Here is a 12,822-nt window from a genome sequence, read left to right as displayed (position 1 = left end):
AATATTATTTATAGAAATTTTGTTTCTTTTTTAATTTAATTTTATTATGTTAATCACCATACATTCCACCATTAGTTTGTGATGCAGTGCTCCATGATTCATTGTTTGCACATAACACCCAGTGCTCCATGCAGTACGTGCCCTCCTTAATACCCATCACTGGGCTAGCCCATCTCTGCCCCCTAAAACCCTCAGTTTCCTGTAGTCCATAGTCTCTCATGGTTCGTCTCCCCCTCCGATTTCCCCCCTTCATTTTTCCCTTCCTTCTCCTAATGTCCTCCATGCTGTTCCTTATGTTCCACAAATAAGTGAAACCATATGATAATTGACTTTCCCTGCTTGACTTATTTCACTTAGCATAATCTCCTCCAGTCCCATCCATGTTGATGTAAAAGTTGGGTATTCATCCTTTCTGATGGCTGAGTAATATTCCATTGTATCTATGGACCCCATCTTCTTTATCCATTCGTCTGTTGAAGGGCGCTTGGCTCCTTCCACAGTTCGGCTATTGCCAACATTGCTGCTATGAACATTGGGGTGCACGTGGCCCTTCTTTTCACTACATCTGTGTCTTTGGGGTAAATACCCAGTAGTGCAACTTCTGGGTCATAGAGTAGCTCTATTTTTAACTTTTTGAGGCACCTCCACACTGTTTTCCAAAGTGGCTGTACCAACTTGCATTCCCATCAACAGTGGAAGAGGGTTCCCCTTTCTGCACAACCTCTCCAACATTTGTTGTTTCTTGCCTTGTCCATTTTGCCATTCTAACTGGTGTAAGGTGGTATCTCAATGTGGTTTTGATTTGGATTTCCCTGATGGCTAGTGATGATGAACATTTTTTCATGTGTCTGTGAGCCATTTGTATGTCTTCTTTGGAGAACTGTCTGTTCATGTCTTCTAGCCATTTTTTGACTTATTTGTTTTTTGGGTGTTGAGTTTGAGAAAGTTCTTTATAGATCTTGGATACCAGACCTTTATCTGTAGTGTCATTTACAAATATCTTCTCCCATTCTGTGGGTTGCCTCTTTGTTTTGTTAACTGTTTCCTTTGCTGTGCAGAAGTTTTTATCTTGATGAAGTCCTGGAAATTTTGTTTCAGTTGAGTGTGTACATGTATATATACTCTCTTCTTTTGGTATATATATATATACACACACACACACACACACACACACACATATACACATACATACATACATACATATAACTAGTTTCTCACTGTGAGATACAGTAGGCAAAACAAACAAAACCCAAAATAAACAAAAACCTTTAAGATGCACTGAATGAATCCACCTAGCAGTGAGACTTTCAAGCACACTCTTAACTCTTTGGAAGATAAAAATTAACCATGCTCAGCACTTGGAAAGATTAAGTTCTCCCAATAAGAAACAAAATTTGCCTTCCATATTTAAGGACTTTATGCCAATATGTTTCTAAAGGCTTGAGCCATGAAAGCAATAAAGCAAAAACAATTCCTATTGGCCTAGCAATACGTGCCCACAGTTTGAATGTTCCAGACTTGGTACTGTAAACTCAGCAAATAGAGCCAGAACAACAATCTGCAAAGATTCAAGAAAACTGGGGCACCTGGGTGACTCAGTCGGTTAAGCATCTGCTTTCGGCTCAGGTCATGATCCTAGGGTCCTGGGATCGAGCCCCGCTTCCGGCTCCCTGCTTGGCAGGGAGTCTGCTCCTCCCTCTGCCTCTCCCCTACCCCCCTCCAACTTGTGCTCTCTCTCACGCTCACTCTCTCTCAAATAAATAAATACAATCTAAAAAAAAAAAATTCAAGAAAACTAAGCTAAGGTTCCAAGAGTCAGAGGTTGTTTTGAGAGCTGAGTTATTTTAGAAGTTATTTTATAGCTTCCTGGGTGGAAGATATAAAGTAAAATATCAAGTTGTTTTCATCATCCAGTGATAGCCTGGAAGGGCGGGGAAAGTTATTGTAGGCAATATTAGCCACTGAAAGAAACTTACTCAACTCAGAGTCAAAGTAAATAGTCATATGTTTATGGAATAATAACCTAGTGGCTTGAAAGAGCTCTAGTTTGCAAGGATCCCTAATTCACTTGCCTAGGACAGAAGCACCACTCTATGTCTGTGAAAGATGTTAGAATTTCATGATAACCAGGCATAGATAAACTGGCAGCCTGAGCTGCCTAAAATTCTAGGAAATTTGCTGAAAGTACATCCTAGAAATGGAAAGCATATTTCCTTGAGAAAAGATTATTAATAGGCAGTTTTTCTTGCTGTTGTTAAGGCAATAACGCTGAGTGATAGTTTTGAAGCCAGGGGCTGCAGCGGTCAAGTATGGAAGTGGGGTAAAGGGACGGGGGACAGGGAGGTTCTTCCGGATAGAGAATGGCCCATCTGAAGGCCCAGAAATTGGAGAGAGTGGGACACAAGGCATTCCAAGTGATTCTATCTGGCCAGAGAAAAGAGCAAAAGAGAAGGGGCGTATGGGGCTGGAGAAATGGGGTCTACAAAGCCACTGGATTTTACCCCAAGAACAACGGAGAGCCAATGAAGGGTATGAAGCAGAGGAGCTGTCCTATTATGTCTCCTTCCTAAAGTATCAGTAGCGGCAATGAGAATAAAGAGGTAGACAGGGAGGAATGGAGGCAGAGAGACCAGGGGAAGGGTGTTATAATAATCTAGGGGAAGGTTGATGGTGACGCGAACTAGGAAAGACAGACTGGGGAGGGGCAGAAGGGCACAGAGAGAGATGTTCATAGGATGGTTGAACAAAACTTGGTACTTGTTGGGGTCTGGCAGTGTGAGCAAAGGAAGATATCTCACTCTGTGGCAGGGCAAGTGCATGTAGAGTGATGCCAATCATCGAGAAAAGACCCAGGAGGAGGAGGTATTGGAGAGCAGGTGATGAATCGATTAGGATATAGCCTCAAAACGGACAGGAAAAGAGAAAAACTTAGTAAATAACTATATCGGGTGGCAGCAATCAATCTGAGTCTCTGTAAATTTAACTCTACAGTTAGTGAGTTTTAGGTAGAACTGTCCCCTAATCTTTGGGTTCATATGTCTACCCTTAATATATGCTAATTGTTAAATTAATGGATGCCATCTGTGTAAAATGAGTAATTAAAAACCCTGCCTTTTGATCAGTCTTCAAAACAAGTTACATAGATATTACACTATTAATATTTCTGAAAGGATCTTAGACACATTTCATGGGTGAAAGAATCTGGTAAACGACTCAGGAACAAACTCCTAGATGCTCCAGAACAAGCTGCTTCCCCGTACAATCCTATGAATAGACTGAATAAAAATCCTCCCAGAAACCTTCCTGCAATAAACAATGTGAGAACCATTTAAGCACACTTTACTCTGACCATATTAGCTACATGTCACCAGGTTTAGAATATTATACATGCCAATATCTGGTGCATGGAGTGAGGAATAGCTTCCTGACACCAAAAGTGAGGGTGGTGCCAAGGGAGGAACCAATGACCCTTTGCTTTGCAAGAATCCATACCCTGTTAAGGGAGGGAGGGGGGTTTGTGATAGAAATGCCTGTTATCTGTAAGGGAATACAGATCTCCCATGGATCTGGGAGTCACTCTGGCATGATTTCTAAGAGTTTCAACTAGGCTAGCCCAATTCATGGAATGCAAGACATGCAACACCGAAAAGAGCCACCATTGTGGGATAAAATGACTCTTCGGGTTTGTAGATGCACCAAAGGCATTGATCCTCTGGCCATTTGCAGTATTGTGGCACTTGGAGCATAGTACATAACCGTCACCAGCGAATCCTTTCCCAGGTATGAAATTACATTGAGATCACACCATGTTTGCAAAGACTATCATTGTTAGAGTCTGAATATTTCCTTCCATTCTGTGGTTTAGCAGAAAAGAAGTATCTTAGATAATATTTACAAATTGTGGACCAGAGTGCAAACTTAGCAATACTTTATTTTATTTTATTTTAAAGATTTTATTTATTTATTTGAGAGAGAGAGAATGAGAGAGAGAGCACATGAGAGGGGGGAGGGTCAGAGGGAGAAGCAGACTCCCTGCTGAGCAGGGAGCCCGATGCAGGACTCGATCCAGGGATTCCAGGACCATGACCTGAGCCAAAAGCAGTCGCCCAACCAACTGAGCCACTCAGGCGCCCAAATTTAGCAATATTTTAGATCATTAGAAAGAGAAAAACCTGTTAATTAATTTTAGTTTGTTTGTGGAAGAGGGAAGATTTCCAAGCATTACAAGATGGGAACTCAAAGAAGGTGGAAATTCAGTGCTCCAAGAGCAGACTACACTATTATTATTTAGGAAGGGTTTTATAGCAAAAAGGCACATCTAGGTCTTGGTTATTCAGTACTTTATTCCTTTCTATCAACAAGACGGAATCTTCTTGCCAACCACATGACACTTAAGCAAGATGAAGGTGTGTTACTTTTAACTCAAAGTATGCTTATTACAGGAGGAATACTCCTGTGGCAATTGCAGGTAGGATTTCAGTTGGCTGCCTGGTTGGCCTCAAGATTTCCCTGACACTCTCTCCTTCATAATCATCCCACCTCTAGATCAACCAAGAATGGACACACAAGACTAATATCCTGCTGATCTATTTCCTGAACCAGATAATTCAGCCAGTATCTTTGAGGGGCTCAATAGTATAATTTCTCTTGAACTTGAAACTGCCTTTCAAAATGGCTCCTGGTCTGGTATCCATGTTCATCTGCGATTAGTCATCTGATATCTGGCTAAGAAAGCATGGTAAAAATCAGTTACTGGGTGAAATTCAGCTAGCATTAGAACAGTAGTATAGTCCTTCTTGCAAATGAGGGAATATATCAAGAAGAGGTGTGAATTGCAATTGTGTGCACCATCCAAGGAGCAGGGAATTCGGTCCTGTCTCTATTCTGATTCCCTCCCTTAATCCATTAGGGCTGAGAATCAAGACTGGTTCCCTGGTTACCAAAGCCATCTTACTAGAGCAAAAAAACAGAGGAGATACGATATAAAAGATTGCTTAGAGGAGAAAGCCCGTGTGTGTGTGTGTGTGTGTTTGTATCAGTTAGAGCTCTTTTGACTGTAAACATCAGAAAACTAATTTGAACTTGTTTCAACAACAACAAAAAATTCCTGAGATATTTCACAGAATCAGGAAATAGTTTGACCTCTTTCAGTCTTAATTCCAAAAGTCCCAGGGAAGGGATAAAGATCAATAAATTGAATCCAGTAAGTATAAGGACTTTGCAGGCACCCATGGGCCAGGGGCATCGGGTGGTAGGGAGGCCAATCCCAGGAAAGGGTGCTGGATAGACAATCCAATAAATGTCTACTGTACATATCATAGATACTTAAAACAGGCTTTTTTCTGTGCTATGGTGAGCACTGAGAATTGTGTAGGACTGTTGAATCACAAACCTGTACCTCTGAAACAAATAATACATTACATGTTAAAAAAAAAAAAGAAGAAGATAGCAGGAGGGGAAGAATGAAGGGGGGGAAATCAGAGGAGGAGACGAACCATGAGAGACAATGGACTCTGAGAAACAAACTGAGGGTTCTAGAGGGGAGGGGGTGGGGGGATGGGTTAGCCTGGTGATGGGTATTAAAGAGGGCATGTTCTGCATGGAGCACTGGGTGTTATACGCAAATAATGAATCATGGAACACTACATCGAAAACTAATGATGTAATGTATGGTGATTAACACAATAAAAAAAAAGGGAAAAAAAGAAAAAGAAAACAATAGGCTTTTTCTGCCATTAGGACTTCTCAATTGCAACACACGGACCCAAGATAGGAGAAAAGTAGGGTCAAACTTGGTAGAGAGAGTCCATCCCACCATCTGTATTAGCTGATGATGGGGCATAGTTTTCTTCTCCACAGCCAATCCTACTGTAAAGACTTTTCCCTTTCCTCCTTTCCACTCACCTGCACCATTGACAGGCACCGAAGCACAATGAAAAGAAGAGGGGCAGAGTCTGCAGCATGGGATAAGGGAAAAAGGGTAGGAGCTGGTTTATGGGAAGAGCAAGGCCAGAACATCCCAGTTTGGAGTAGGATCTGCAGGAACTGGAGTGAGGGACAGGCACAGAGGGAGAGCACTTCAGATGGCCTTGGGAGGCATTTGGTAGGGAGCTGGGGTTGGTGGTGGTGGGGTTCCTCTATTACCTTCCATGTCAAAGAAGAAGTTCATGAAATATCAGCTAGGGATGTCAGCCTTTGGGTGTTGGTGCTGCCATGTATAGTGAGGACAAAGGCAACTATTTTTCTCCAGTAGTTGTCAAACGAGCTGGAAATAACACACGAAAATCTAACAGGGATTACCCGAAGACGCAGGTCTGGCTTCTCTTTAGCGGGCAATGTGATCTTACACTTTCATTTTGAACCTCCTTCTTCCTTGTATTTTCCTTGGTATAGTCTCTTTTTGAGGGGATTTCCCTAGTGGTGCTTAAACTCATTCCTCTCCTTAAAGTGACACTCAAAAGACCCTAAACTTTATTTCTGGGTCAGGGGCTGGTGGCTAAGGCTGCGCTGTCCTGTGATAACAATGCTGGAAATGGTGAATAAACTCCTTGTTTATCACATTCCAGTAAATGACCAGAGTACTGCAGAAACACAGTGAGATAAACAAAAACAAAAGCAAAAAAAAAAAAAAAAAACAAAAAACCCTGCGGTGATTAAGTTTGGTTTTCTTCATGAGCCAATTATTCAAAGTAAATACAAAACTATTAAACTGACATATTGTGTTTTTTTTTTTAATTTAATTACTGGGATTGCAACAGTAGTGTTTTCTATTGTTCATAACGGACAGATTTAGCAGTATTGTGGATTAGTTTTCTAGCTAAGAAACATGTTACTATTTAACATGTTTCACACTAAACAAGGGATTGTTAAGTTTCAATGAATTAATATGCCAGTCATGTTACATTATGTTACATTGGACTGCCATTGCTTTCACCTGGGACAGTAGAACCTTCCTCCTCCTCCTTTTTTCTCGTCTTCCTCTTCTTTTTCAACATTTAGTGTCTGTGTTTGAAGGATGCGAGATATATGGAAGAGAAAGAGTCTTGCTCCACAAACTTACCTTGAAATTGGATTCTTGCTGAAAAATGGACCTTGTTTCACAAATGATATTTGGATCCAATGGCAGGATGTGTTTAAGTATTTTGTTTCAAAATTTTGATTGAAAATGAAAGATTCTCTATAAAATAATACATTTCCTTGGCACAGGTAAACACCTGGATTCTGAACAGATTGAATTCATGCTTTAAGTTAAAAAATTAGTTTTGTGCTTTTCTGTCAAAAATATGAAAGAAGTTCAGTAAATGGATTGCACATAAGCAGTCTATGTCTGGGGAAAATCCAAACAGATGGTCTTTGAAATATTTCTTAGTAAGACATAAAATAGGAAATCTGAAGGATGAATAAAGGACTTCATAAATTATTCAAAATTACCACATTAGAGTATTCAAAAAATTGTTTTTTTAGGCATTTCTTGATATTTCCAAAGAACTTTTACGACAACTTCAAGGGACCTCTCACCAAGCCATTCCATTTCTACACAGATTTCTAAGGAAATGTTTATAAAGTGGACAAATGCTCAAAAGAAACAACGTTTATCACAGTATCATTTATAATAGTGAAAATTGAAAGCAATCTACATATTCAAAAGTAAGGAATTGGCTACATAAATTATGCTAATCAACTTAATAGAAAACTATCCAAGCAACAACAATTCTGTAGCCCTATATTTATGTGGAATTACATTTTTGATACATTAATAAATTTAAAAAACTGTGCCACAGAATTGTAGATTACAATCCAAATTATGTTTAAAATTCACATATAGGTATTCCTATGTAGAAAATCTGGAAAAATATTCCCCAAAATTATTGCAATGGACGTAAGATAAAAAATCCTTCTGGAGTCTCTTCCCTCTCCATACATTACTGAGTTATATTTGATAGATCACTTACATATTAGTAAGTGAAACAAACAAATCACAAACAAATTAGTCTTCACCATTCCCTTTAGAAATCCAAAGATGTGAAGTATTAACATACATAAAGTGATGATTGTTTATGGGAAATTACCATGGAAAGAGTAACCACTGGGATTTTCCACCCTCGCTATGGGTAAGATACTACTCTATGTTCTCTATAATTGTACAGAAAGTGACATTTTCTTAAAAAAAAGACTCTTTAAAAAGATTTACTTATTTATTTTAGAGAGAGAGAAAGAAAGAGGGGGGGCAGAGGAAGAGAGAGAGAATCCTCAAGGTGACTTCTCCCTGAGTGCAGAGAGCAAGGCGGGGCTTGATCTCATGACTCTGAGATCATGACCTGAGCCAAAATCAAGAGTTGGATGCTTACTTGACTAAGCCACCCAGGTGACCCCATCCAAAAAGACTTTTTTTAGAGCAGTTTTAGGTTCATAATAAAGTTGAGAGGAAGATTTCCCATATATGCCCTGCCCCCACACATGCATAACCTCCCCAACTATCAACTCCCCCCCTCAAGAGTGGTACATTTGTTATAATTGATGAACCTACACTGACACATCATTATCGCCCAAAGTCTGTAGTTTACATTACAGTTCACTCTTGATGTACATTCTGTGGGATTGGACAAATATATAATGACATACATTCAACATTGTGGTATCATCAGAATATATGCACTGCCCTAAAAAACCTCTGTGCTCTTCCTATCTATTCTAACCCCCTCTTGGCCACCCCCAGCTCCTCACCCCTGGCAATCACCGATCAATTTACTGTCTCCATAGTTTTGCCTTTTCCAGAATGTCATTTAGTTGGAATCATACAGTATGTAAACTTTTCAGATTGGTTTCTTTCACTTAGTAATATGCACTTCACTTTGTTCCATGTCTTTTCATTTATTGATAGCTCATTTCTTTTTAGTGCTGAATAATATCCTGTTGTCTAGAATACATTTCATTTATATACGGTAAATAAACTGGGCATACAGTTTATTTATTTATTCATCTACTGAAAGACATCTTGTTTGCCTCCAAGTTTTGCCAGCTCTAAATAAAGCTGCTATAAACAGGTCTGTATGCAGGTTTTTGTGTGGACATGTGTTTTCAACTTTTTTGGATAAATACCAAGGATCACGATTCCTAGGTTGTATAGTAAGAGTATGTTTTGTTTTGTAAAAAACCGACAAACTGTCTTCTAAAGTGGCTGTACCCTTTAGCATTCCCATCAGCAATCTATGGCACATCCTTGCCAGCATTTGGTATTGTCAGTGTTCCAGATTTTGGACATTCTAAAGGTGTGTAATGGTGTGTGTCGTTGCTTTAATTTGCATTTCCCTGATGACATGTGATGTGGAGCATCTTTTCATATGCTTATTTGTTATTTGTATATCTTTTTTGATGAGGTGTCTGTTAAGGTCTTTGGCCCATGTTTTAATTGTTGTTGTTGTTTTGTTTTGTTACTGTTGAGTTTTAAGAGTTCTTTGCATATTTTGGGTAAGAGTCCTTTATCAGGTAAGTCTTTGGCAAGTATTTTCCCCCAATCTGTGTTTTGTCTTCTCATTCTCTTGACATTGTCTTTTCAAGAGCATAAGTTTTACATTTTAATAAAATCTAACTTACCCTCAATTTCTTTCATGGATCATGTCTTTGGTGTTGTATCAAAAAGGCAATACCATACCCAAAGTCATCCAGGTTTTCTCCTATATCATCTTCTAGGAGTTTCATATTTTTGCATTTTACATTGAGGTCTATGATCCATTTTAAGTTAATTTTTGTGAAGTGTGTAAGGTGTGTGTCTAGATTTTTTTTTTTGCATGTGGATATCTGCCTAGTTGTTCCAGCACCATTTGTTGAAGAGACTATATTTGCTCCATTGTATTGCCTTTGTTCCTTTGTCAAAGATTGGTTGACTATATTGATGTGGGTCTATTTCTGGGTTCTCTATTTGTCCCATTGATCTATTTGTCTATTCTTTCACCAATTCCACCTTGTTTTGATTTCTATAGTTTTATAATAAGTCTTGAAGTTGTGTACCATCAGTTTTCCAACTTTGCTCTTCTCCTTCAATATCGTATTGGCTATTCTGGGTGTTTTGCCTCTCCTATAAACTTTAGAATCAGATTGTTAATATCTATGAAATAACTAGCTGGAATTTTGATTGGGATTGCCTGAAAGCTACAGACCAAGTTGGGAAGAAGTGACATCTTGATAACATTGACTCTTCCAACCTATGAACATGAAATGTGTCTTCACTTATTTGGTTCTTTTTGATTTTATTCATCAGTGTTTTATAGTTTCCTCATATAAATCTTGTACATATTTTGTTAGATTTATATAAAAGTATTTCAATTTGGGGGATGCTAATGTAAACGGTATCGTGTTTTTCATGTCAAATTCTACTTGTTCATTGCTGGCATATAGGGAAGCAATCAGCGTTTGTATACTAACTTTGTGTCCTGCAAACTTGCTTATATAGTTTGCTATATAATCGCTTAATAGTTCCAGAAGGTTTTGATCAAGTCTTTAAAATTTTCTACATAGACAATCATGTCAACTGTGAACAAAGACAGTTTTATGTCTTCCTTCCCGATCTGTATATTTTTATTTCCTTTTTTTTTTTTTGCCTTGTTTCATTAGCAAGGACTTCCAAAATGGGGTTGAAACAAAGTGTTAGAAGGGACATCTTTGTCTTGTACTCGGTCTTAGTGGGACAGCTTTGAGTTTCTCCTTGTTGAGTATTATGTTAGTGAAGGTTTTTTGTATATAGTCCTTATCAACTTGAGAAGGTTCTCTCTATTTCTAGCTTACCAAGACTTTTCATCATGAATGGGTATTTCTGTATCTATTGATATGATCATGTGATTTTTTTCTTTTTTAGTCTGTGGATTTGATGGATTACACTAATTGATTCTTGAATATTAACCAGTCTTGCAAAGCTGAGATAAATCCCACTTGGTCATGGTCTATAATGTTTTTATACATTTTTTATTCAATTTGTTAATATTTTGTGGAGGATTTTTGAATTTGTGTTGATGAGAGATATTGGTCTCTAGTTTTCTTGTAATGTTTTTGTCTCATTTGGTTTTAGAGCGATGCTGGCCTCATAGAATGAGTTAGGAAGTATTCCCTCTGCTTCTATCCTCTGAAAGAGACTGTACAGAATTGACATAGTTTCTCCTGTAAATTTTTGATATAATTCACCAGTGAACACATCTAGGCTTTTTGAAAGGCTATTAATTACTGATTTTATTTTATTTTTTTAGAGAGAGATGGAGGAAGAGCAAGGGGAGGGAGAGAGAGAGAATCCCAAGCAGGCTCCACACCCAGCTCAGAGCCCAGTGGTGAGGCTGGACCTCATGACTCTGAGATCATGACCTGAGCTGAAATCAAGAGTCAGACCTTTAATGGACTGAGCCACTCAGATGCCCATGATTTAATTTTTTTAATAGATAGAGCTAAAACATTGTCTATTTCCTCTTGGGTTCTTTTGGCAGATGGTATCTTTCAAGGAATTGGTCCATTTCATCTAGATTATCAAATTTGTGGGCATAAAGCTATTTACAGCATATTATCCTTCCAAAGTACACAGAATCTGTATTTGATGTCCCCTCTTTCATTTCTGAGATTAGTAATTTATGTCCTCTCTTTTTCTTAATTAGCCTGCTTTATTGATTTTGCTGATATTTTCATAGAACAAGCTTTTGATTTTGTTGATTTTCTCAATTGATTCTTTTGTTTTCAATTTCATTGATCTGCTCTAATTCTTATTATTTTTCTTCTGGTTACTTTGGATTTAATTTGCTTATCTTTTGCTGGTTTCCCAATGTGAAAACTTAGGTTATTGATATTAGATCTCTCTCTCTTTTTTAAATGTATGCATTCAATTCTATAAATTCCCCACTAAACATTGCTTTTAATGCATGCCACAAATTTTGATAAGTTGTGTTTTCATTTTTATTTGGTTCAAAACATTTAAAAAAATTTCTCAAGAATTATTTTTTGACCCATGTGCTATTTAGAAGTGTCTTGTTTAAGCTCTGTGTATTCATGATTTTCCAGTTATCTTTCTGCTGTTGATTTCTAGCTTAATCCCATTGTGGTCTGTGAGGAGAAGTTTTATGATTTCTAATCTTTTGAATTTGTTAAGGTGTGTCTTATGGCCAAGAATGTGGTCTATCTTGGTGAATTTTCCATGTGAGTTTGAGAAAAATGTTTACTCTTAGCTTTATCTCCACAGTTTAAAGGTAGGAGGATGGACAGATGATGGGCAAGAAAAAGCAGGTGACTCGCCATACAATGAAAGACTGTTGGGCTGAGCATTTCTCAGACTCTAATGTACATATATTTCCCCTGGGGATATTATTAAAGCCCAGGTTTTGGCTCTAGATCTTTGGAGGGGCCCTAAACTCTTCAGTTCTAACAAGCTCCCAGGTGATATTGCTGCTGCTGGTCTATGGACCACACTTTCAGTAGCAGGAGGTGAGAGGATCTCTTAGACAACGTAGCCAAAACCTCTCATTTCACAGGAGAAAACTTGGGGCTCTGAGGTCACATGTGAATTTCGTCTTGCCCACAGGCGCAGTGTGAACCTGCTAGCCTGGAGTGGGTTTCTTCTGCTAGCTCACCATTCTGAATCCATGTCTCTTCACTTTCCAGTCTGTCCAAAAGGAAACAGAAGATCCAATGCTCGTATTTTATTATAGTTGAGACAGTACACTGAATGAGAACAGACTTGGGGAATCCAGAGTCTCTGAGGTTTGAGAGAGCAGAGGAAAATCTGCAGTAAACTTTGGCTATATCTTCAATCAGACTCACTAGAGTTTTATGGGTGAGTCCAGATCATACTGG

Source organism: Callorhinus ursinus, unplaced genomic scaffold (assembly GCF_003265705.2).
Source record: "Callorhinus ursinus isolate GAN/ISIS: 27379988/994484 unplaced genomic scaffold, GSC_fseal_2.0 scaffold73, whole genome shotgun sequence".
Taxonomy (NCBI): Eukaryota; Metazoa; Chordata; class Mammalia; order Carnivora; family Otariidae; genus Callorhinus; species Callorhinus ursinus.
The sequence above is the reverse complement of the archived record's forward strand: the minus strand, read 5'-3'. Positions refer to the sequence as shown.